Consider the following 27,409-nt stretch of genomic DNA (forward strand, 5'->3'; position numbering starts at 1 on the left):
TGAATTCGGATTCGTAAATTTTGGAAAAAGGCATGAGTCTGACGTTTGAAAATTTTGCGATTCGTAATCTTGTCCGTTCAGAAAAAAAAAATTCCGGTATAAATTTATTTACACATTCTTGCGTTCTCAATTTTTGTTTCTTACAAGACAACTTTTCGTATTTATGGTCCTTCTACATTTTTAACTGTTGGTACTTTTGGAAATAGTAGACACTGTTGCGGGAGAAGTTTATTCCTTTTGTTTGTGTTAGAAAATTTTAGCGATATGGGTAACTTTGCAATCGCAATTAAAATTTTGTCAAAATTACATGACAAGTTTTTACAATTGACTGTTTGGTGCAATTATATTTATCGATACGACAAATTTCCCGGTTATGGATTTCAGATTGAGAATTAAGTTGAAACAGTATCGCATATCTTGACGCAGGAAAATTTTAAACAAAGACCATAAGTTTCAGTTTCGATGGCAATAGTACATTATAGAACAAGGGAATAATCGAATTTTATTCCCGACTCAACTCGGGTCACATTATTGACTTGATAAGTTGGACTCGGTATTTTTTGGAATAATTTGTGCAGAATTTAGCACAGAGATTATGGATAAAATAATAAATTGTAAAAAATGCGTACAATTAGCATACGGATGATTACGGATAAAATCATTTTTTGTGTAAAAAAATCCTAACAATTTTGTGGTTCATGTGTAAGTATCATAATTTTATTAGTCTAAAGACTAGAAAATTATTGAAAATAAATAATACAGAAAGAAATAGTTAAAGTTGACTAAACAAGAGAAAACCAGAAGAACTGACAAAACTAATTCGCGGGAAATAAGAAATTTTTTGCGGGAAATGCGCAAATGCAGGAAAAAAGTACAAGTGTAGTCATATGCTATTTTTGTCCCGCTTTTCAGGTAAAAAACAAAGAAAATGTTTCGGACGAGTCGGGAATAAAATTGTGGATCACTTTGTGTACATTCCATTATTGAATCATTTCTAGAAAGAGAAAATCGTGCCGTTTGACACTTTTTAATAAACTTCACGGCTCATTTTGTTCATTAATGAGTTCTTCAAAAATCTACAAAATCAAAATTTTTGGTAATGATGGAATGTATTTATTAGGAAATTAGTTCACTATGGATCACTTGTAATTTTTCTTTTCATGTTTTTTTTTTTTTTTTTGTTTTTCTCTTTTTCTGATCCAGTGAGAAGTCGATCAGAAAATATGACTTTGTTTACCTGTCAAGAATTAATTTACAAAATAAATCAGATCTGTTTCATAGAAATCAGTCAAAAGGTATTATTTTTTCATTGTCCGTTAATTTCACTCTTATTTTTAAACCTTCGTTGCTATCGCGATAGTTGAAAAAAAAATTGTGTAATACGAGTAACTGTAATAAAAAATAGTTATATACATGTCAAATTTTCTGGCGACAGATGCGAAACTCGATTTGTCTTTGTACTCAATAATTCAGATATAATGTAATTTTAATATCAATTCGCGCAGTGCTTGGTTTGAAAATGAGTTGGATTGAATTTAATTGAATTTTTCACGAGGTAACGAGTGTTGAAAGATTGAAGTAATAATGTGAGATTCATAATTGGAATTTCTCTGCATTATCTGGCCACCTTTGTCTCAGCCTTGTAATCGATTTGCGAAAACAAAAGTTTCAATTCGGTCTCTTGACTCCTGTCTCTTTATATTCTCATCTTTTGCAGGATCTTCTTTTCGCCTCACTTCGTCCTTCCGACGTACCGGAAATATTCATCATGGAAATTCTCGCGAAACGCAGAGAAGAACGTGTAACCAGATTGAAAATTATTGTTTGGAATTTCTAAGGCTCTCGTCAACCGTGACAACTTTTCCACTCCTCTCAATAAGCTTCTTATCTTTCCAATAAATTGACACGAAGCCAATCATCGCATGTCCTGAAAACTGAACTCTACTCTACAATTCAAACGCGGTTTTCAAACATTCGACAAGTCTCATTTACCAACTCATTTTAAAATTGTGGAAAAATCGATAAGCCTATAGGGTAGAAAATATTCTGACAAGGATTCTGCGCCGAAAATTTCCAATATTTCGAACAGGTTAGTAGTTATGAACAGATGGACATATTAAGTTTTAAAATTCAACACTTTTCTATTAACTTTATTGTAAAATATTTGATTTGGGTATTACACTGAAACTGAAGTTGAGTTGGAGAAAAAAATAATGTAATATTGAATTATACATAAAATTTGTGAAAATAGAAGATATGATCACTATTTTCAATTTAAATACTTGAAAAGAAAAGTTGATAAATTTAATTCGTGCAACTAACAACGAGCTCAACCAGAACAGTGGTTTGAATAAACTGGCCTGATTCTGATGAGAGAAAATGTGTAACGTAACGAGAGAAATGTCAAGACCGAAAATTTAACAAAGCTCATACATTTGGCCCCAAGGGTATGATGAAGGAAGAAGAAAAATTGTGAAAATTCGCGAGGCAGATTCAGAGTTTCTAAAATGAAATTGCCTGAAGGTTACGCAGTTGTATTATTCTGCATTTATTCATGCAAGACGGAATAGAGCCCGGTCATAATCTCGTTTTTCGTTCTCGTCCTCAGACCGTGTAGGTAACGAGTTTTGCATATGCATGCATGCCAATTAGCAACAGCAAAAAGCATTTCGAACCTTCCGTCCGTTGTCATTGTTTCAAAAAATTTCGCTTGCCATTCGTTTGTAAAATAATGAACCAATTTACATAAACGTTTAGGTAACTCACAAGTTACAAACGCAACAAAAAGGGCGGGATATAATCACGATTGAAGTCACAAAGCAAAAAGTTGAGAATAGAAATGGGAGTGTATTAAAAAAAATTTAACTATGTATGACAGAGAAATTTTACGCGTCTTGTTTGTTATTTTGAATTCTAATAGTTTAGGATGGATAATTTTTTTGTTCAAAAAGATTTGTTTCCTTCAAATACGGTTCAACCAAACGAACGAAGCATTTTGAAATTTGGTCAGCGGTCGAATAAACGGAAGTTTTCGAATCTCACCGTGATTTTCAGGATGTAAAAAATGATATTATCTACTGTTAGTAAAACAGTGTGTCGATAGATGTCACTACAGGTTTGCACCGCTCTCGCGGTAAAGAAGATTTGAGAACTACAATGATTTCCTGCGAATTGGATTATAGAAATTATTCGGTGCTTCGTTGTATTCTCTGAAAAGTTATCACCTAAAATTCATGGATTCGGTTTCGCGTTGGAATTAAATTTTAACCGTTCAATTATCCATTCGAACTAGAAGATGAATTATTTTCTCTATCAACTAACGAAACGTCAAAACAATCCGGTAAACAGGCGATGAAAGGGTATAGCCGGGTTAATATGGGAAATCTGGCCCCTCGGCTTTTTTGACTCGCACTTGGAGGATCGATTTGGTGTCGAATGAAAACAATTCACCTGAATTTTTAGCTCTTTAACCCAAACGGTTTTCGAGATTTTCAAAAAAACCTGTTTTTTATATTTTATTTTTATTTTTATAGTAAAATTCAAAATTAATCAATGATGAATTTTTCCCTAATTCTTAGGAGTCTGAGACATGAAAAAAAAATGTGATCATGATTTTTAAACGAAAAACCAATTTTTAGCTAAGAAAAGAAAATTAAATTATTTTTTTTTAGAAAAAATCGGCTGTCCTTCGATACTCACTTGTTCTGCAGATGAATCTTCAGTGATTTTGACTTTGAGTGGTCTTGATAGCATTATTCGACACTTACTACAAAAAGTATCATTAATAAACACTCTATTTCCAATTTTTTCTGTCGCATTATTAGCCTCATCAATTGTCATAATAAATTTTTTATAGCCAACTGTTTTACGCAAATAATTGTTACAATTAATGCATTTTTTATCAACATCCATTCTACAATCAAGATTCAAATTACATATTAGAATTGTAGAAATATACAAACAGATTAAATATAAAAAACCTTACTTACTTCAGTGGAACTAATCAACCCTAATATTAGTTAACGTTAAAAAATAATATCTTATAATGATGATAAGAGATAAAACAAAAAAAATGATATTTCAGTGTTATTTGATCGTGGAACTTGTAAATAGTCCCAATAGAAATGTGCTAGATCAATTAACGAATTAATTGCAATTTAATACATACAATGATGATACGAATGACATCAACCAGGAAGGCTACTTTATGGTTAGGTTACCTAAACAAGCAAGACCTTAGAAGAAGTGATTAATAGTTACTGAAAATCCCTATAGATGGCGTAAGCCAAAACAAAAAAAAAAAAAAAAAAAAAAATAGAAATATATTTAAACGCAAGATTTTGGAGACAAAATGAGTTTTTAATTTTTTTGATATTGTTGCACCACTTCAAAAAATTCGAAAAAATTCCTGAGCATGGAGTACTATAAAAGACATTTTCTGACAAAATTCAGTGAGTGACACCTTTCAGAGAGGCTAGAAAAAAAAAATTTAATTTTCTTTTCTTCGCTGAAAATTGGTTTTTCGTTCAAGGATCATGATCACATTTTTTTCGTGTCTTAGACTCCTAAAAATTAGGAAAAAAATCATCATTGATTAATTTTGAATTTTAATGTAAGAATAAAAATAAAATCTAAAAAAACAGGTTTTTTTGAAAATCTCGAAAACCGTTCGGGTTAAAGAGCTGAAAATTTAGGTGAACTATTTTTATTCGTCACCAAATCGATCCTCTAAGTGCGAGTCAAAATAGCCGCGGGGGCAGATTTCTCATATCAACCCGGCTATACCCTTTGTACGAATATAAAATAACGGATATTCCGTCACGCGAAATCTATTTATGATGCAAATTTTTTTATCATTATATTCCGGAAGGTTAAACAAAATCTAAATTTAGCTCATTATTCATTACATCGGTGCGTTTAAAAATGGTAATATAATTCTTCACCACTTCCTCGTCTTTTCACGTCAGAATCGGCGCGGTTGCGAAAATTTGTCTTCTTTCTCATAATTTTTTTTTTTCTCCATTAGGTGATTACTTTTGACAATAAGTTAACTGTATAACTTACGAAGAGCAAAGATCGACCAACACGCAGTGCCATGGTTGATTCAATGTCCGCACTCAAGTACAGTCGCACCCTTATGAAATGAATATTCCGGAAAGGTTGGCACGAAAGGCAGGAGAAATGCAACCAAATCTGGGCAGTTTACCAAGAATTCTGAAAGCGTCCTCATTGCGTCGTAATTTCAAGATGTCTAATCTTCCTTGTTTTTTTTTTTTTTTTTGCCTTTTCTTCTTTCTTTTCGTCTCTCGCGTTGCCTCTCAGTTACTAATTCTGGTTTAACCGTAATCTAAACTTGAGAGATAGAAAAAGAGAACCGAGAGAGTTTTCACCTCGCGATCTGGGCTGGAAATATTTTGAAAACATTCAACTGTCTAAATTTTTTCGTTATGCTCTTATTCAATGTATTCAAGGGGTCGACCCAATATAAGCGCGCTAAATAAAGGCTATTTCCATTAATTTTTTTAATACGTTTATGTTATAAATATTGATGTATAAATTTTTACAATTAACAAATGCACTCCAAAGATATATAGAAAGATTTTTTTAAATTCATTTCAGTGAGCTCAAAAAATCTTTCATACGTGAAAATGCTTGTTAAAGAAAGGTCCAAAAAAAAAAAAAGGATGGGTCTATGCTGTTGATGAAATCTCTGGGATGGATGGTCTAAAACAAAAAAGTCGAACGATTTTAGATTCCGTGTGTTAATAGCTGTAACGCATATCAATGATTTTTTAAAATTTTGTTTTTACCTATTTTTTTTTTTTCTTGCCAAAAACGGCGAAAAAAAACACGGTTTTCTTTTATTCTTCGAACAATTTCCGCCATTTTGTTAATTTTGCAAAAATCTAAAATCGTATGATACGCGCCGTAGCCATTAACACACTGAATCTAAAACCGTTCGATTTTTTTGCCCCGACTTTATTTCTGAACTTTTCTGCAACTACCATTTTCATGTGTAAAAACTAACTAAAATGAATTAAAAAAAATCTTTGTATGTATTTCGGGAGTGTATGTATTAAGTGTAACAACTTATACATCGATATTTATAATATAAACGTAAAATAGGCTTTATTTAGCGCGTCTAAATTAGGTAGACCCATTTAAAACATTGCAAGATCAAAAATTATGTAACTTTCCACCTGCGATAGCGTCAAATTTCAACCGCAGGAACGTTTAGCTGTTTCATTTTCAAACAGCGTCGGTTTGGGGATAACGATAATCCCTTGTCATAAGGGAAGAACCACCATTCCTTTCTATTTATGTAAATATTATTCGTTTGCCCGTTGACAGCAGAGATTCATAATAACTCGGCTTCTACATCCATTTGGTAACCCGGATTCGAAGCGATCGCATTACCGTATGATATATGGTATAAGCTACCACCCGTTGAGATCGCTTTATTTTATGCTAATCAGATAAGACACTTGTCACTAGGCAGACGGTGAGTAGATTTTGCGATTTGGTACGAAATTTTTTTTACCACCTGAATTCAATCCGCTTGCTTATAATATTAACCGCTATGCTCAATCTTAATTATTCTCGCACGGTGGGAAAGGAAATCTTGAACTAACAAAATAGATTTTCTTGGAGTCCATTGACTTTGACCCAGTATCCCTGATTTGTTAGAAATACGATGACTTCAGTTCAACAATTTCGTACGAGTTTGTTTGTCGAAATTTCTTTATTCAAAAAACGACTTTCATAACCTGAGATTTTTACAAATTTTGTAAGATTTCAACGTGTAACAAGAAACTTCCAACAGACTTCAAAACTTTGATCTCATTGTAATTTTTTCTAAGTTCACGACTCTGTTTGCCGAGATCATACACCTTCGACTTTGGCGTGAAAAAATTAAATTTCAGATGATTGCGAATCACCTATATAAGTAAACTTATAAAATATGAGCTTCTTCGGGAGGTCGTTACTCTGCTAGTTCGCGTCTTTTCATCCCTCGTTTTTTTGGGTTGATTCAATTAGATCCACAAGGGGAACGTTATACTAATTATCCAGCTGAACGGCGCTCACCTGAAAATGATTAGTGAAAGGCAATTAAAATGTTCACCACCATTCAGGCTACGTAACGCTTTTCTCAACTCCCTGTCATATCTTTATTTTTGACATCGGTGTTACAAAACGGTCACATTATTTACCGCTCGAAGATATTGTGAAAATTTTATGTCGTTTTGACTTTGCTTTTATCAGAAAAGTATTAGTATAAAATTAATATGTATATATACATATTATTATATACAGAGTAAATAATTAATACATACACATTGAATTGCTAATGACAGAATGATCCGTCGTCTTCTATAGTTTGATGCGCACGCGCAGCATTCCGAGAGCAGCCAGGATGACCAACCGTCACAAATTTAGACGATAGTTAGCCGCGATGTATGTAACCTCTAATAATGACTAAAGATAATCGATTTTCGATTAAATCGACTATTTTTTATTATATTATTTTATATATATTATATTGTTATCAATTTACGTGATCAAAGTATGAATTATTATCATTGTCTTACTTACTAATTGTAAGTGCCTATTTGATATGACAAGTGAAAGACGAATGAATATTTTCACCTGAAATTGAAAAATATTTCGAATGAAACTATAAATCATGAAAAAACTTTTCCACCATTAAGACCACATACTGAAATTTACGAAATTTTTATTTCATATCCACCGTATCAAAAAAAAAAATGCGATATGATCGATCGATTAATTTTTACCGATTCGATCGCGTCGTGTCTGATTATTTTTTTGGACTCGATTAATCGATCGATTATTTTTCGCTTGGTGACGATCGCTTATCCTAAAAAAAGTTGACACTTGTAAGGGCGGAACACAACTGCCCAGAGACGAATGTCAAAATTTTAGAGGTTACGTTCGTGACGGTTGGTAACCCTGGCAAACAACTGCTCTCGAATCGAAGCGCATTAGCCGTTAAATTTTAGCAGACGACGGAATATCCTGTCATTAGCAATTCACTCCGTATATTCTCAGTCAAGTTGAATCACCGTAGATATAATTAGTAAAACTAATAGCGATAATGTGCATAAAAATTAACGAAGATCACTCGAACTGTATCGCGAAGTAAGTCATAAATACCGACATAACTCCATCACTATCAGCCGATAACTTTTATCACGTGTGAATTAACGAGAAATTCTCACTCACGATCCTAATTCTCACGATTATGCGAGCAGCTGGGACTTTAATGAGGGTGATATTCGCAAAGATCGCTTGTGTTCTCAATGAAACGATATAATCGCGTACTTTCATCAGCGTGCAAAAAATCAGAATCACGTCTAGGTATTAATTGAACGGAGCTGAACAATCAACGTCACACGAGCACGTAAACGAGCAAGAAAAAGCCGAAAACGAAAAACGTAACAAATGTAAAGAAGAAAAACAGAAGATGTGAAAAAAAAAAAAATTCTGCCGAATTATATTTAATCACTAACATGGCAATGACTTCAGACGATTTTCTTCGTCAAACAATTACGTTGGAATCGTACGTTCGAAAACGGGATACGAAACGGACGACCGAAGAGTAAAATTAGATGCGGTTGTTGATAAAAAGAAAAAATAATGCTGTAGAATTTTTTAGACGCATACAAATAAATCCATCGTATGGAGAGACAGTTTTGTCCGCATGGAAATGAAGGAACAAGAAAAAAAAACAAAAAAAAAAACACTCACTCTTGAACCCTTGAATTTGTTTGTATTTTATTTGCACCAGAAATCAGATTCCGAAACGCGGTAAATAAATAAAAGCTGCAAGATCAGCTCCGGAAAGTCGTAAGGCCTTGAATTATCTCACGGGGGTTGTTTTTTTTTTTTTCTCTCTTTTTACAGCTCGGTTTTAGCTCGGCTGTTAACCGGAGTAAAATCTTCAGGTTGAACTGAGGGATTTTGTGGGATGCGACCCCGCATAGTTGAAAGCTGTCAAAGTAAACGCGGTTCTCGTAAAGTGGGGGGATCACATGATTCATCGAAGATCTTATTTCGCCCGTAATTAGATCGTTACGAAGCTTCCCTAGTTTCAAAGGTCAGCAGCGAAGAATCGAGGGTCTCGACGTCTTACGTTGAACCTGGACGCATTTACTTCAACTGCGTCTAATTGTAAGATCCAGAGCTTTACAGACACCCTGTTTTACCTGCTGTAGTAAGCCGTCGTGATGAAACGCGGTCGTGAAAATGATGCGAAGGAAAAAACGTAATCCCTTCAAACACCCTTACAGTCGCATCTTTGAACTGAGCTTTGTTCGCAGCTTTCTCAACATATTTAACCAAACGTTCAAAGGTGGGGATGAAATTTGGGGTTCTCAATGTTTCGACGCATTTATTCGATTTTTAAGATAACCGAAATTTGTCGAATTTAGAAAATGCGATCCTTTCAATTTTAATTAATCGAATAAAAATCAATAATGCAATTTTTAATGGAATGGACAATATAATTTTAAGGTAAGTTAAGATACCTGAGATATGAATTATGTTCGCGTAGTGCGATCAACTAAGTATAAAATACAATATGTTACATTTGCATTTTGTAATCAGAAAAAACAAAGTCTAAGACGCGTTTGCATTTTGGATTTTTGCAACGAACTAAAACGGAAATAACATTTACAAGAATATTGAAATTCGTTCGAAATTTCAATTCGATTAAATGATTGATCAGGATGTTAAGAACTTTGATGGAATGAAGTTGTTAACTGCATTTGAAAATTGTAACTGAACCGAACTTAACTTATAAATAAATAATGTAACTTGTATTTTGTTTTTTTTTCTACAATATTGTGCGTCGAAACGATTTCCAGGAAACTGTAATAATGCATTGAGAAAAATTTCATTTGTTACTGTAACTAGAAAAATTCAGTAAACAAGTATCGTTAAAATAACTGTTTGAGTATTGTTGGAATTAGGAAAAACGAGGTACGCGTAACCATTTTGCGCTATCGTCGATCCTTTTTTGGAAATTGCTACGCAAAATCAGTTTGTTCGGTTTACTCTACTTTTTTAGTTAAACAAGGCTTTAACGTCAATTTATTCTTGCACAAGCATTAAATTTTCGCAACAGTTGCAAGAAAATATAGCAACAGTGATCGTAATGAGAAAGAATAGCAACGGATACTAGACTTTCCGGTAACAGCTAGAAATCTAATTTTCATTATCTACCTAGAACTATATTTTTTGATTGTCGCAAAAAATGAAAATCCTTAAGAACTGAGCGGTAACCGGAACTAAACATTTCTCTCAGTGTGGTTACAAATAGCCTCAATTTTGCCTCACCGATTCAGATAAATTGTAATATTAGATCCATAAAAAACTGCGTGATAAATTATCAACCCGATTTAGTCGTCTGTAATAAACAACCGTAATCAATACCACAGCGGAGCTTACTCTGCCAGTCGACATTCTTGAGCTTGCCAAATTACATTCGTATATGTATAGTTTTGACAATGTATACAGGGTGGCCCATTTAACTCTGCCACCGCGAACAACTTGGTTACTATCGATTGTACCGAAAAGTGTCTTCCGAAAAAGTTGTTGCATTTGAAGGGGGAAAATGACTTTTGGAAGTGAATGTCATCCGAAGGTCATATCTTATGAGCTTTCGGTGTTTGCGATGGTTTTTTAAATGGGACTACCTATTTTTTTGCTCACTACAAGGAAGCTGACATCAAAACGCGTCCAACCATGTGCAACAACATGACCTTCGGATAACCTTCGGCTCCAAAATTCATGATTAACTAACGGAGGTGGAAATTCAAGGAGAACGAATCGTATCGGCACATTCGATACTTTTTTCACGTAATTCGTTTTATTAAATGCTCAAAATGTTGTCCGTCAACCTGAATATACTTGTCGATACGCATAACGAAGGATTCCCTGGCTTCACATATCATTTCAGGTAGTCCGGTTTAAAAAACCATCGCAAACACCGAAATCTCATAAGATATGACCTTCGGATGACATTCACTTCCAAAACTCATTTTCCCCCTTCAAATGCAACAACTTTTCCGGAAAACACTTTTCGGTACAATCAATAGTAACCAAGTTATTCTAAGTTATTATCTCCGAGTTATTATATAAGAGTAATTTATTCACGACCGTCTGAAATTATCCACGTTTTTAGTGTTGAACTGCAAACGATGTTGACAAGGCTCCCCGGTAATTGATTTCATCAAATCAATGAAAATTCCCTTACATAAATCACCCGGTTCGTAAAGAGTTCGAATCCACTCGCGTGTATGATTGATCGTCTGGCCTCAAATTGACTCGTACTACTTGAACGGAGAGTCAAATCGTAACACGAATAAAGGCATAAAAACATAATAAATAAAAGTATAACTGTTTTTTTTTTTTTTTATTTATTTATTTATTATTTTTTTTTTTTGTTTCCGTATCGAGGCTTCTGAATGCGTTCCATATCCTTGAAATATTTACGATATTTATCGTGATACCTTTTCGATACAACTTTGGAAATTTTCGGATACCTGTAACCTAGATATTTTCATGGTTTGGTACAATTTGAATAATCGACGAATCATAATTATCAGTATAACTGTTATTCGAAAATTATTCAACTGCAAATACGCGGTATAATTTATTCGGGATGTTTTCAGTCGTTACTCCGACTTGATATATATTGTATAAGTTAGACAAGTATTTTTCAAAGAAATATATAGCGCATTGCCTAATAAAAGGTAGAATAAAAATGAAATTTAAGTAGTCTCTGATATCGTCGTTTTTAAAATTTGATTTTTCTTAATCCGTCAATGCAGTCAACCGACCCATCATATTTTATATACTGTACGTAGAAATAAATCCAATCGGTTCGTTAGCAAACGATATATAATTTTTTAAATAAAATAAATGTTACAATACGCAATTTTATTTTCTAAATTTGTAGTAAAAAACGGAGTCAAATAAAAGGAATTAGTAAAATATTAAAAAAAAAATAAAATAAATAGTAAAAAAATATGACACCATCGTTCACCCACATCTATTACTGCAGTCATGTCAGATTATTGCAATGTGAATTCATAAATGCATTGTTCTGATAATGACGGCCCGTTACTTTGGTAATGATTATTGCAATTCGAATCAATCAATCAATACTCTGGTAATTATCAATTGTTAGAGAATGTAAATTCAAAAGTTTTGGTTATTTTGAAAAATTAACGACGTGGCTTTCGTCAAAGTTGTGGAATATAATTGTAAACATGTCACCTACGTACAAATATTCTATAATTGTGCTCTAAAGAGACGAATTTCTTAACATCGTCAATTGCGTTATCATCTATTGTAAATTATTCAAGTAATTACAAATTGTAGTTTCGATGCATTACCCATTATTTCGGTAATGGATAAGGTATTCTTTTTCAATTAATATTTTTTCAATCCTGATCCGGGATGTTCACCAATTTCCAAAACGCACGTTGATCAGTTTTACTTTCATGTCACTTTCTCGAATCAAACTTTGATTTTTCAATTTTTGAACGTACACCATTTCCTGTCGGTCAAAGAAAATATGATCCCGATGTGCATTTTTTGTGTAAAAAATTCTGATCCTTCTGATCATGAAATGTAATATCAATTGCAGGCTCCTGGGAACTGTCAAAAAATGTTTTTGTTTCGATCTTTTTGAGTTCTGCACACATGCGAATAACCGGGCATATTTTTTTTTACGTAAAAACGTAAACAGTTATTCGTTGAATGTGTAATTAATAATTCAGCAACGTCCCATTGTGAATTGTCAAAAAATACACAATGAGAAAGGAATACAATAATCATTCAAAAATTAATGAGTAATTAAATGGATGATGCATTAATAAAACAATGCATTTTTCACATTAATCCCAATTCAATCCGGACATGTGTTTCCTCAGTTTTGGTCGTCCTTTCATGCCTTGTTCGAAAATCGTGATTCCCGATCAGTTTCCAAAAAGCTTATTGGCAACATCTCGATTCAAATCTTCTCCCGCAGACTTCCTTTCGAAAAGCATGTAAAACGATACTCGATTTTTCAATGAATTTAAATCGAAAATTCTCTTTTTGTATTTTCTTTTCTCTCTCCCTCTTTCCCTGAATTTTACACCGGAAAATAGCTCCACCGAATCGAATTCGAGGTACGTGAATAAAAGGCAGAGCGAAAGGAAAACTGGAGCCTGAATCTATCAAAGAAATAACATTAAGCGTAACTTTGCCACTTACGACTGATGAGAAATTTCCAAGAATTTACTCGAAAATCGCAATCTATCGGGTTGATTACAAGAACTGTGCAGTTTCAAGTGAATCAGTTTGATTCTCTTGAAAAACGAACAAACAAATAAAAGATTCTTATACCCTCAAATCGTGTGAAAATAAAATGTTGTTATTTTCGAGATGAAATCACGCGGTTGTTTAATCGTTGAAAATTATCGCGTATTATAAAATATACGTCCCAAGAAACTTTTCTCCGAAAGATTACGACCTCCATTACTCGGTTTATAAGTACAAGTACATATATATATATATGTATATGTATATGTATATGTATATGTATAAAAAGAGAGCTTCAAAATGACATCGATATTTCAGTTTTTATTACAACGCGGAGAAAAACCTGTCCGATTATATTACGTGAGTTTATCTCAATACGATGATATTACAGAATTGCATAAGTCCGGGCGATAAAAGACGAGCCTTGCGTAGACTAGATGGGAGGGCGAATTACGCGAAAGGAAATGCGATTATTTTAATGACTCAATCGTGATACGAAACGCCTTTCGGTTTGCGTGAGGGCTTTCCCCATGATTTTCCACACGACGCCATATTCGTATTTCGCTTTATTATGGCCTTATATTGAACGACCATAACTTTTCATGCATGCGCAATGAAACGTTTCCTTCAACTTGAACACAGGTTTCTCCTAATTTCAACTCACCGAGAAACTTGAAGTGAAATATTATGATGCTTCGTCATATAACGAAGCGTATCGTGTACAGAGAGAGAGAGAGAGAGAGAGGGGGGGGTGAGGAGGGAGTAGCAGGTATGTGATTCAATTTATGACGAGACACGCGTAGGGCTTTGGAATTCGCATGATCGTGACTCTCAATTTAAACTCTATTTGCCACCGGAAGCTTGCAAGATCCTCATATCGATTTACGATGATACCGTGCAGATGTTGCTTCGCGTCAACGATGGATCGGGTCTTACGGTCTAGACAAAAAGTTTGGCACGAAACGTAATTTTTTTAACACGGTGGGAGTGAAAATGTAAATCGATAGGAACGAACGCGTTCAAGGGTAAAAATATCGAATTGATAAAAATACGCCAAGCTTTTTTGGAGAATTTTTGAAGTGTCGACAAGTCGAGAAATGTGTGGAAAAATGAAATGACTCTTGGATCTTTTGAATATTGAAAGATCGGTAAACAGATTATAGAAGAGTCGCGGTATCGAGTTTTGAAAGAAGCTAAAATCTGTTTTGTAGAATTTCAAAGTGTTGAAATAATGATTTTCGACGTTTTTTTTTTCAAATAACATAGTGTAATCATACTATAATTTATTTTTTTTTTGTCTTTCAATATTTTTAAGCCTGTAAATAAGTCGGTTTTTCTGGAATAAAAGTAGTTATTAAATTTTTGTTACTACGGCGTACCGTTACGAAGATTTTGAAAAAAAAAAATGACGCGACTTGTTGACTAATCTATATCGAATGTAAAGATGATCGTTTCAAAATTTTGCTCGAAAAATATCACAGTTTAAAATTAAAGTTTGAGAGACAGTAATTTTTTCAAATATGAATTTATTGAAGTAAAAAAGTCTGTCCGTTGTTTCCGTAAAAGCTCTTGACTTCCTTGATGATACATAAAATTTTTAGATAAATCGGTTAAGTCAATCCTAGGGTGAAAATTATTTTATCTTTGTTTCGTTTTCTTAATTTTTTTTTTTTTTTACACAACCACTTTAGACTGAGGTCTGATACTTTCAGGATTTTAATACCTTGCCAGTATCTACTTATCCATAAAATGTCATCAGGATATTCGCAAAAGGCATTTTTATCCTTTTCTTTTTTTTTAAGGCATAAGTATTCGTAACTAGAATTTATTTATTAATCAGAGTTTGTTTTATAATTTTTTATCTCTACACTATTCTTAACCTAACGATACTAAATCTATTTTAAATACCCGCTACGAAAATTTCATCGTATATTTAAGCTTGATAATTTAATTAACCGTAATACTTTACTGAAAACATAATATATGCAATGAATTTTACCGACGATTGATTTTTGCCGACTGATTGCTTTGAATTGGATAGTATTTTTTTTTCTCTCAAATACAGATCAAGAAAATATTCCATTGTTAAAATGACACGATTAAATTCGGATCGAGGGGAAAATAACTGTGAATTGGCGTGTCAATAGATTTGTGAATTAATTACAATTCACCTGAATTAATGAGAATTAACTAAATTACTAACAATTAACTGAGACGTTGAGAATTAATTGAGAAACAACTGAATTATAGAAAAATAAGTCAAGTTGAGTTGAATTAGTTTGCATTCGTGCTAGAATTATCTGTTCACGGAGAAAATAAAATTATATTGAAATAAGATATTAAATTGAATTATAAAAAAAAAAATAATAATAATAATTCGTATCAACAGGAAACACGAATGAACGATTTGAAATTTGTTCGAACTAACTTCAATTAGAGTGAATTATCGTTGATAGTATCGAATGAATTAAGTTGAATTGAAGAAATCTATCTGAATTCAGAAAATTAACTTGAAAGAAGCAATTGAGTTGAATCAAACAAAAATAATAATTCAAATGAACAGAAAATACAAAAAAAATTAATTTAAATTTTTCTAAAATCACTTCAATTGAAGTAAATCATCGGAAAAAAATTGAATTCATGAATTGACGTGAATTGACTTGAATTGAAGAAATCTGTCAGAATTATAAAAAATTTATTTGAAACAAGAAATTAAGTTGAAGTGAAAAAAAAAATAAATAAATAATAATTCGAATGGACAGAAAATACAAGAGAATGAATTGAAGTTTTTTTCAAACTCACTTGAATCAGAGTGAATTGTTGAGAAAAAATCTAGTTTCATGAGTCGAAACGAATTAAGTTGAATCGAAGAAATCTGTCTGAATTATAAAAAGTGAATTTGAAATAAAAAAAATTCTGTTAAATTAAATGAATTTATTTAAATTAATTCGGCTCAAAGAATTATTGCGTAACTGAAATCTCGAGTTATTTCCTCCCACGACGATGACAGTATCGTTATTCAATTCGCGATTGGAAACTTCACTTTTCCGTTGTCCGACTATTTTTCCCCCAACTTGTACGTCCGATGCATCCTCATAAGTGCATTCCTTACGGATCCCCTCGATCTTTCCAATCCTCGGAATGTGCTCCGTCAGCTTCACATACGGGCGAGCGCAATGAGAACGAAAGCTGCAATCTCTCAGGGCGAAGCTCCTGCGCTTGGTGCAATTCGCAAAGCTTCTTGGGGTCTTTTTCCCAAAGTACTTCATGGCATAAAGGGATTTTCATTCCGTGTAACCAAGCCGGTGGAAACATGCGGTATAAGGTGTGCGATTCTCCTTCTTCCACTCCATAATTTCTTCAAGTATAATAACATGAAGTAAGCGTCGGAGGGACGAAAGCTCCGCGGATACGGGTTTTATTTTTTAACGCGTAAAAACCCCCGGACGGCGCGCGAACGACCCAAAAACTTGAATGAGAATTCCGTCGTATATACGCGGCAAAGTCGCGAGGACGCGAGAGAAACCTTAAATTTATGGCGGCCATCTAACCTGGATAATATGCGACGCTGTGATATACAACACCCGCATTTTCATAGTTTGTTATAATTCCGCGTAATCTTGCCCTCCGCGTTATTGCTCTTGACTCGTGATTTCGTCGCGGATACAAACTTTTCATTCGTTCGTTCGTTTATTTATTTTGTTTATTTATTTTTTATTTTTTCAAAGGTTTATTCGAGTCAAGGTGACATTCGTTTGATTCGAGTTAACGTTGCAAGTCCAATGTGGCGAATACAATACTTACTTAATTCAACAAAATACTTTTGTTGGACGAAGCTTGTGACAAATTGATATGGAACTGAATCAAGCCTTATAACGATCATGCTGATTTTCAATTTACTCGAGATAAATCGACGTGAATTCCTTGCGATACCGTGAATTTTGTAGCAAGAAACTGTGTCATTGAAATAACTAAAAATTTTATTGAACGCACCTCGGTCGTTTTATTTTGAAAATATGAAATTCCTGTGTCAAAAGGAATTAAGCTCGTTCCCTTTTGCATATTGTCGAGTGAAGGGTTCAATGGTTGAAAGCAGGTTACAAAAATCTTTTGCATTGACTGAACATGAGAATTATTCAAGCGTACAAAACACATTCTTCGAACGATGTCATTTATCATTCTGTTTAGTGAATATTTTGTGGGACTTACTCGATATTTAATGGATGAAAACCGAAAGCTTATTGTTGCGTATATAGAAGTCTAAACTGAATCTGTGCCATTAGGTTTTGTTTATTTGTAGTCAACATCAATTTTGATGACCCCAAACTTGGTATTATGCTTTCTTCACTTGTAACAGTTCTGATGATAAGTTTATATCACATTATCCGTATCTAACTTCTAACCCGCCTACCCGGTTTTATTACTATCTCTGAAACTAATTCCGTAGCGAGAAAGTTCACCGCCTAGTGGCCCTTCATAGTACTAGTATACCGATGTTTACGATAAATATATTCTCTACTTGTTTCAAAGCACGTGATGTTTCTTTGACCTCTTAAACACATCGGTGCAACTGATTCAACGAGTTATGCCAAAAAAGCTCCGATTGGATCAACAAAGTATGGAATTCCATCGATGTAAGTTTTTGCTGGCTAGATTCGTGTACTGATTTTATTTGAAGTACCTAATTGTTTCTGTCAACGAAAATGAAATTTGCAGGAACAATACACAAACTTCAAATGAAATGATATTCAGTTGACTCAGTTCCGGAAACACATTAAAAGATTCACTCGAATCAACACTTCACTCGATCGCGACAAGAAAGACTTTCGTTGGAACAAGGAATTCGCTTGGCTAAATCGTTATGACAAACTCACTGAATCGAAATTGTTGAATTGAAGTCAGCGTATTTGGAACAAGTATGGGATACCAGATTGAAGTGGATGGATTCCAACAAATTCTGTTTCGTCGGTTCAAGCATTCCTTTACGTCCGTGCACCGGAAATTGGATGCAGCCTTCAAAAATATCTTGTGATCGCAAGTCCAAGACTCGATTATCTGTATAATTGATTTTATATTCACGAGAATAACATGCTGATCCTTTTGACAAAATTCAGAATCACTGAAACCCCATAAATTGAATTTTTGTGCATTCAAAATTCTATTTTGTAGTTATTTTATATTCAACCAGTTCCGAAAAACAAGTTTTACCGACAATTTTCACGGGCCTTACTGAATTCAAGAAGCTTCGGGTGAAAATATTTCAACTTAAATCATATTCAACTTCCTTTCAATTTATGTTCTACATACGACGCAAATATTATTGCCTTGTATTCGTTCGCCTGCAATTCGTATTTTATTTCTTTTGAACTTACAAACCACAGATTCAATTTCTATTCAATCTTTTCTAATATCTATATTTTCTAATATACATACCGGGACAATGTCTTTAAACTTGTAAAATCAATTGCGCATGCGCGAGTTTTATCAGCTGTTCGTGCAGGCTGGCCATCCCGAATTTCAGCTGTCAAACTTTTTCTAGCGGCGATGCAGTTGATACGAATTTTCGAGGTTAGAATCTCAAATAATTGAAGTAGTGACTCGGAAAGGATTGGGAAGCGTTTGTTATAGAGTCGAAAAGTTGATTATTCAAAGAACGGTCGGAATTTAATGCTTATGCTCTTTGAAAATGCAAACGTACACATTTCGCGTACGTTGGCCCGCCTGCATCGCAGACAAGAATACCGCTGCGGGAACATTTCGCCGACCAATGAGATTGAATTATTTGGCGCATGCGCGGTTGATTTTCAAGATTCAAGAGGTTGTCCCTATATATATATGTATATATATATATATTTTTTTTGTTGTTGTTTGAAAGGAAAAAAATTTAGAATTTTTCCTAACGCTACCCGATAAAATGCCTGTTTGGGACCTAAAAAATAACCTCTTAAAATTTGAGTAACGTAGCTTACGCGTAAGAACTGGCGCAATTGATTTTTAATTTTTTTTCCACTTTTTTCTAAAAATCTCCCAAAATATAACATATATGACAAAAAGTCTGAGAACATCGTTTTTATGAAATTTAATTTACCGTGAAAAAAGTCTCTTGTGATTTTTTCATATATTACGTATTTATCAAGATATTTACAAAATGCAAAATTACGACTTCAAATATTGACTTTTCTTTTCCACAACAATTTTTTTTTTTTTTGACAAATCTTCAGATCTCGTATATTAATTTTCAATTCTCAATAAAAAAAAAAGAAATTTCATATCGAATCCCAAATTTTGTTGATCGACTCTGAATTGACAAAAAAAAAAATATATATAACACTAATGAAACTTGTGTTTTACATTACTTTAATCTAAAATTAAAACAGAAATCATTGCAATCTCAATGACAAATAATATTTGTTATTTGAAATTCGTAATCAGTGAATCACTATTTTTCTCGTCACTAAATCCAACCCCTATATTTTGCAGCAGATGTGCAGGAGTTGCAGTTGATCGGTGTTTTTGTAACAGTTTGCAGAACGTCCTTAGATGTCGATCACAGGCACGAGGCCAGTGTTCAAGATCGTCGCTGTGACCGAAATCGAATATCTCACTCCCTGTTTCCATCCCTGGACGTCATTGTTCGAGGTAAGTAATTTGGCAAGGTTCGCCGGCCGCGCAGCCACCCGTTTTTTCGCCATTGTTTCATCGGCCCAATCATTCCTTTTGGCAGAAATCTCGCGTCTCATCCGTCGATCGCAGCTTCCCGGCTTTCCGTTCCTGCGATTATCGCATCTGTTGTCCAACGAATCGATCCGATCGAACTTAATTCAAAGTGCCCAAGAAATTCATCTGGGATTGATTAAGGGTGCGTGACAGTCCTTTTTTATCGACTGAGTCGGCTGTTTTCCATATTCCGCTATCATTAATAAACCGACGAATGGAATTTCTTGGCATGAATAATACATGAAAATATTTCAACAACTCCCATTCAACTCTTCATTATTTCAATAACGGTGGAAAGTTTCTCGCCCGTGGACTTTATCGTTGTCCCAAAACTCAGTGAATAACACATGTCAGAGAACCGCATTTTTTGTTTTTTCCAGCAATTTTTCCAACTCTACAATTAAAAAGTACCAGAATTTTGTATTTTAAAACAAAAAATAAGAACTCGCCGACTCGGTCGATAAAAAAGGACTACATTAGATGTCCTAATTATTGACATAGAAACTATCTATACTCTCCTGCTATCGGCTTGGTGTGGAGCTTGTTCCGGTGCTCAAACTGCTTCTAGAAATGGTTTCAGGCGTTCTTCGGAGCAGAGGAGAAGCTTAATGTGGCTTCTTTCATTAACCTCAAAGCTGCCCGGCTTTTCCCTTCACTGTCTTTCTCTGAGGTCTTTCTCTATCTCGGAATTCTTTCAGTCGTTTCTCGTTACTCGCTTCTCGTATCTTCTATGGATCCTTGATTCACCTTCTACGAAGCTCGCGAATACCTCTGGGTCGGAAAAATGTCCGCGCAAGTCGATGATGGAAGCTCATGAAAGAAAACCGCGACATTGTCAGTGCTTCGGAAGGAAGACCGAAGTCGAGTGAATCGAGTTTAATTCTAAAGAGTTTCTCGATGATTTTGAAAAACTTGAATACCGTAAATTTGCTAACAAAGAAAGTCCGTCTGCTAATCACTTTGGAACCGTTAAATAACTGTTCTTACTTTTCTTTATTTTTGTGTTAAAAACGTACACTTCGACAAATTTTTATGTGAACTTGGCAAAACATTTCTCAGCTCAGATTCTGTATATCGTTGCTTTGTTTCTTCATCGAGTATGACATTTTATCATTTCATACCTATATACATCGTTTTTTCGATTAACCGTGGAGGTTAAAAAAATTTCAATTTTCATTCATTTAAGAGCGAAATTTATAATCAACATATTCGATTGGCGGTAAATGTTTTTGGCATTGTAAAATCCAGCGAATTAAATTTAACCTCTAAATTTATAAATAAGCAATAATTTTACTATCCAAACAATTCTAAAATATATACGAATGCGTGTACTAAAAAGCAAATGTCTCATGAGTTTCTACATATTGTTTTCACGGCATTATAATCGTTGTATGTGTTTACTTTTGATTAGTATCAAGTGATACTACTCGCAACTTTTTTAATACAAATTATGCACAATACGAGGAGAATACGTTTAAAGTGAGGAAAAAAAGTCAAAGGTGAATGATTCAACAAGAATTACATTTGTTACCGACACTTTTCTCATACGAATCATCGATTTTTTGATGAGAAAAGATAGGTCATCGAAACGGTTCGATCAAGAACAACGAACAACTGTTGATAGAATAAAGTGATAACAAAGTAATTACTACTCATGAAATTTTGAAAAATCGAGGAAATTATTCAGCAGAGGTGATCCCGGATCGCAAAGAATGCACCATAGACGAGCCGTATTTTAGGGGATTGCTAATTACGCCGTAGAAAAAGAGGCGAGTTACAAGATAATTGCAGAAATCTGTCGCAGCCGTTTTGCGTCCGAAATTATCTCCCCCTTTTTGCCAGTTTTTGTGATACCGTAACACGGATATTATGTCGAAGCGTTTCGCGTTCACGGATCCGTTGGTTCTCGGTTTTTTTCCCGGGGGTGCCGCCGGAGCCTCGCATCCTGCAGGATTGCTCCGGGATAAAGGGGAACGGGTTCGGAGGCGTGAGGCCGGTTACAATATTGAGCCATTTCCGAGGGGCGCTTTATTTATTTATCCTTTTACTCGCGCAGGGATATCTGGCAGGCCAGCCGATAGAAAACGCGAGGATACGCGGAGAGAGATGATGTATAGAGTTCTGTATGGACCTCCGTGACGTATTCTCGTATCCGATGTAATCAGGAATTAGGGGGATTATGTTTTTGTACCATTGCTCTTCCGAATACGGACCCGAAGTATGGTCGAAACATTTTTCGGGAGGTTGAACTTCGTATTAATTTCGTTACGAGTAGATAGTCGTAAATTGTGTATTTTCGACATGGTATGCGTAAAATTCGATTTTACGCACTGTATCGGAAAGTGCTGTTTTACGTGGTAAAAGGTAACAGTGAGTAAAATCAGATTCTACGCATGCATACTAATCGTCCACCTGGAAAAGAATTTTCTTCAAAATGATATTTAATTTTCAAATTTTGGCGCACATGTTAGAATAGCTCGTTATCCGATTCAAAAAAAAAAAATGATTCTTAATACTTAGATTTTAAGGAATACTTTTGCACAAAAAATCGTAAGCTGAAGAATTTTCGGGTAAGCCCGCGTTGAGACGATCCGGGAGTGCGTAAAATCAAATTGAGTATTTTCGACATGGTATGCGTAAAATGCGATTTTACGCACTGTATGGAAAATTGTTATTTTACGCGGTACCAACATTGCGTAAAATCGGATTTTACGCATACCATGTCCAAAATATTCAATTTGATTTTACGCACTCTCAGGTCGTCTGAACGCGGGCTAACCCGAAAATTCTGCCGCTTTAGGTTTTTTGTGCGAACGTTTTCTGTAATCTAAGTATTGAGAATCCTTTTTTTTCAATCGGATAATTAGCTATTCTAATCCACGCGCCGAAATTTGAAAATTAAATGGTCTTTTGAACAAAATTATTTTCCAGGCGGATGGTAAGTAAGTTTTTGGATGGAAAATTAATCTAAGACAGTGAAAAACATCAGAAGACTGGCATCGGTCAGAATAAAATTGAAGAAAAAGGCTGTTATTAGTAGCTCGTATTATTATTATCAACGATCCGTGCACTTTTATCACTGCGTATAATGGCACTTTTCGATACAGTGCGTAAAATTCGATTTTACGCACTTGTTGCATAATATATCATTACCGAAGTGTATCGTATTCGTTGCCGAATATTTAATCATTGAAAGTACAGAAATTATATTGAAATTGAAAAAAAGCCTCAAGTATGTATTAGATAATTGTTGAAGATCTAGTTTATTCATTTATTTCATACATTTCATTCAAAAGACTATTTACTTAAAACTCGCTGGGACTGATTTCTTTTCAATAGTTAATTTAATATTGCCATTTATTGATCGTAACGAGAATCGATGTAATATTGGAAAAGTAAGTGTATTAAACGATATTGCTAACACGACAGAAAAAAATATGCGTCTGTGAATTCATAGAAAATATTTTTCTGAATAAAACAAACCGTCATGCAGTGAAATCGAAAGAATCTACTAGATTTTTAACGATTTGTAAACATCGATATCTGAGCTTCTGTTCATAATTCCGTTATTTCCAATATTTGAGTTATTAAATAGATCTTCGTTGCTCCGCAGGAACGCGATAATTTGTTAAGTACTAGATGTGCGGCTGTCTCGTAATAAAATTGATAACAAGCATCGATTTTTGGTTAACTATGCAACCAGAAAAAGAATCTGTAGAAGAAACTAAATTTCTTCGGTACACAACATACCAGAAGATTTATCTTATTTGTGAAGCTTTTTATCCTCACTAATTCATGATTTTTCTTTTTTTTTTCAAATTGAATGAAATCCATTTCCTGTAACTATAATTTTAGTAAAATAAAAAATTTAGTTGCACCCTATTTTTCTAGGTGCTATATCCGTCAGCTCTCCCACGTCACTGAAACTCAAAACTTTTTCAATTTACATCAAATTTCCAAGTTTCACGAAGAAAGCACTTTTCTGCTACTCTGATTTATCGTATTCAGCAAGTTTGCAGGAATTGGTTGAGCGAATGCAAAAAAAGCTTCTCGTGATTGACCAATATTCAGATAAAATCTCAACTAAAATAATATAATTCTGATACTGAATTTCAACACGTTTGCGCTGTTTTACGCTTCCTTATTCAATACTCATCGTAAATCAATCAATCCAACCAACTGTCAAAACTCGCCACATAAATTGGAAACTTACAGCGACTTTGTTCTAATATAATTTTTATAATCAACATTTTTCAAGGTATTCTCTAACCAAGATTGCAGTGAATTTTAGACAAATTTATCGAATCCTCGGTTCTCTTTAATAACGACACGATCTCTGACTGGTTTATTTTCCCTCATGCACGTGTAATATAATTCATTGAAAGCGAGTGTCCTTTTATCGAGCCGAATATCCTCATGCAGACAGAATCACGAGTTCTATTGTGACTCGCCGGTTCAATTGCCCGGGAGATAAAATGGGGTCAGTCACTGAATTTTATACCCACCCACTATACGTATATATATATATAGATATACAACGTGTGCGTATATAATTTTACGCTATCCGACCAAATCCAAGAAGAACATGAAATTGCCAGCACTCAAGAATCTTAGCGAAAAGAGATAAAAAAAAAAATAAAAAATACACCGTTCAATTTATCTCAAGAGAATTGTGCAGTAAAAGACTTGTATAATGTTTTTTTTTTAACTAGACCCAATCATTCATGAGTTCGTAATATGTTCGAAAATATCAGTCTCACTGTGTTCGGTAAAATCATCGTAATTCGGTTGAATTATAAGCAGAAAGCATGTGTCAAAATACAAATTTGATGAATTAAAATACTTTTTACGGCAATCCAAGTCGTACCGAATTTCTGTGCCAAATTTGTCAATATTTTGTTATTCGATCAACTTTATCCGCACAATTCTGTCTGATAAAGAAACTTCGTCGAATATGATTAGTCTGTTGTTGGTGGGAAAGATTTCGCGTTTTACCAGTTTAGGGAAAAAAATTCGGTTACATTTTTTCTTCATTTATTTGAAACAAAGCTAGAGCAAATAAAATAGGTCAATAGAAACGTGACGTCACACGACTCTAAAGTATATCTATACGCATACGTAACAAAACTAGTGAAATTCAATGAATTATAACTTTTGCAATTATCATTTTTAACCTTCAGCCAGAATTATTTTGACTGTTTTTCGAGATTCATTAGCGGGCAAAGTCAGTATCTAGTGTTTTAAGCTATTGGAATTTTTTTCTATAGTTGTGTATTATTCGTTGTTTCATTATTTTAGATATCGCATTATAAATGTTCAACTTTTCATTGTGAATTTTTCATTGTGAATTAATATAAAAACAAGCTTTTCAACCAATTTCCGTGTCAATCAAAGTTTTTTTCAACGAATAAACGCTCATCTTCGAAAACAATAAGTATTTTTTTAAGTATGGATTGGTTCTTTATGGGCTGAAGCTTGACTTAGTTCTGAATGGTCTGAAATCTCAATTTGTTCTGCGTTCTTTGATGTTCAATTTAGTTCTTTACTTTCTTGTGTCTTAAGATGATTCTATGCTGCATTAGTTTGGTTTAAAAGTGGGAATTTTGGAAAGACTTCTAATTGGTCTTTAGCTACGTTAGTGCAAAACGATTGGTCTTGAAGAGGTCAATCGGTGCGGTGCTGATCAGGAAGTTAGTTACAAGAATGCGTTTTTGAGTTCTGAGAATGATACTTTGTGAACTTATCTTTTACTACCTCAAAGTGAAAAATTGTTGTTGCAACCTTTTTTATCTTGTAGAAGTGACTCAAGCGAATACACCAAAAAAATTTGATACCAAATATTAAATGACTTCGTTACACTGTTTTATCACTTTACTCCTTTTTTACTTTTTTTTAATGAAACCTATCTACTCAACGATAACAGAATGTGCAACTTAAGTATTTTTCAAGGAGGTAATTGAAATGTACTTGAGTATAAAACTATGACGATAATAAAGCATAACAAACGGTGATCGAAAAATGTACCGCATTAATTGTTGACTCAAATCAGACACTGTGTAATAACGCGTTTCAACGAAAATCGGTCACAGTTATTATTTTATTGTAAAGAGAGTCTTACTGTAACTTGCGTGTGGTGAGCTTAATGGGCTTGCAAAGGCGGGAGACACGGCCAGACTTTACGCTCACAGCTATAATACCTACTATACAAACCGCAGAGTTTCTCAGAGCTTCGCAGAGCTTTCGAAACGACGCGAGCTTTTGATCCTTGAGCGGGTTTCTGCCACGAAAACGCCGACGAGGAATTCTACAATAAGATAATATCCGAAGCTGGGTGGATGAACGGGAAAAGGAAGCCAAGAAGTCGAGGTACAAGCAATGGGCGGATTCTCTGATTCGGCTGAAAACTATACGACTTATACGACTTGGCTGCACCGAAATTTGTCCTTGATCAAATATCCGAGGATATTTCCAATCGGTGCAATAAATTATACACACAATTGGTGTAAAATTAGTGTCACAATTTTGTACGTGTTGTAAATTTTTTAAATTATTATTTACGAACTTATAACGTTAATTAGTCTGCAAAAAACAATAGAAACTTATAACAATATGTTAATAGGAATAGGTATTTGAAATTTACAAAAATTAAAGTTCAACTTAACCGCCCCTGATTGAATAGAAATTTTTCATTATCAGATAAAACCAGTAATTAAATTAAATTTTACAATAAGTTCATAGAGATAAAATTATTGGACAGTTTCTTTGGGTGAGCACCAAAAAAAAAAAAAAATTAATGATTAATATAATTAAAACGAATGATTTAGCGGCTTTAGATCCAGGAGCTATTTACTCGGATATTGAACGTATACGATTTCAATTCGTTAGCATTGATTTCTGATTGACCATGTGAGTTTTATTGAGTGTGAAATTAATGGAATATTTTAAAAATGAAACTATTTGGCGATCATGTTAAAACTTGAAACGATTTCCATGATTTCCAACGCAATCATTTATTTTCAAACGACTCGCTATGATTTCCAACGATCTCATTTTGCTCAATTAATTCCCCGTTATTTGAAAAAAACAAATTTCCGTCATTTCAGTTCGCTTGAATTACAATTTGATTTCCGAGTGTTACATTTGTAAATGACTTCCTCGAGTGAATCGCCCACGCGACAGTGATTGAAATGTAAAATACAGAAAATCGATTTGGAAAAGACGAACAATTTCAGTAAACATGCATGTTTCAGGCTCTACCGTAAATCTAGTCTATACTTTGTGAAGAATTACGATAGGAAAGTACAAGTGAAATTTGTCCAGTAACTGTAACGTAATAAAGTTCGAGGAAATACGCCCG

The 27,409-nt window shown here is 34.0% G+C and overlaps 1 protein-coding gene across 1 annotated transcript in view; it reads left to right on the forward strand.

Annotated features, from left to right (window-relative positions):
* Window positions 1–27,409, forward strand: part of LOC124295603 (odorant receptor 13a-like) — a 134,420-nt gene that overhangs the window by 54,203 nt on the left and 52,808 nt on the right. The window contains exon 4 of the mRNA XM_046746135.1: window positions 19,816–19,974. The gene's annotated coding sequence lies outside the window, so the exon portion shown is untranslated. The remainder of the gene's footprint in view (window positions 1–19,815; window positions 19,975–27,409) is intronic.

Source organism: Neodiprion lecontei, chromosome 7 (genome assembly GCF_021901455.1).
Source record: "Neodiprion lecontei isolate iyNeoLeco1 chromosome 7, iyNeoLeco1.1, whole genome shotgun sequence".
Classification (NCBI taxonomy): Eukaryota; Metazoa; Arthropoda; class Insecta; order Hymenoptera; family Diprionidae; genus Neodiprion; species Neodiprion lecontei.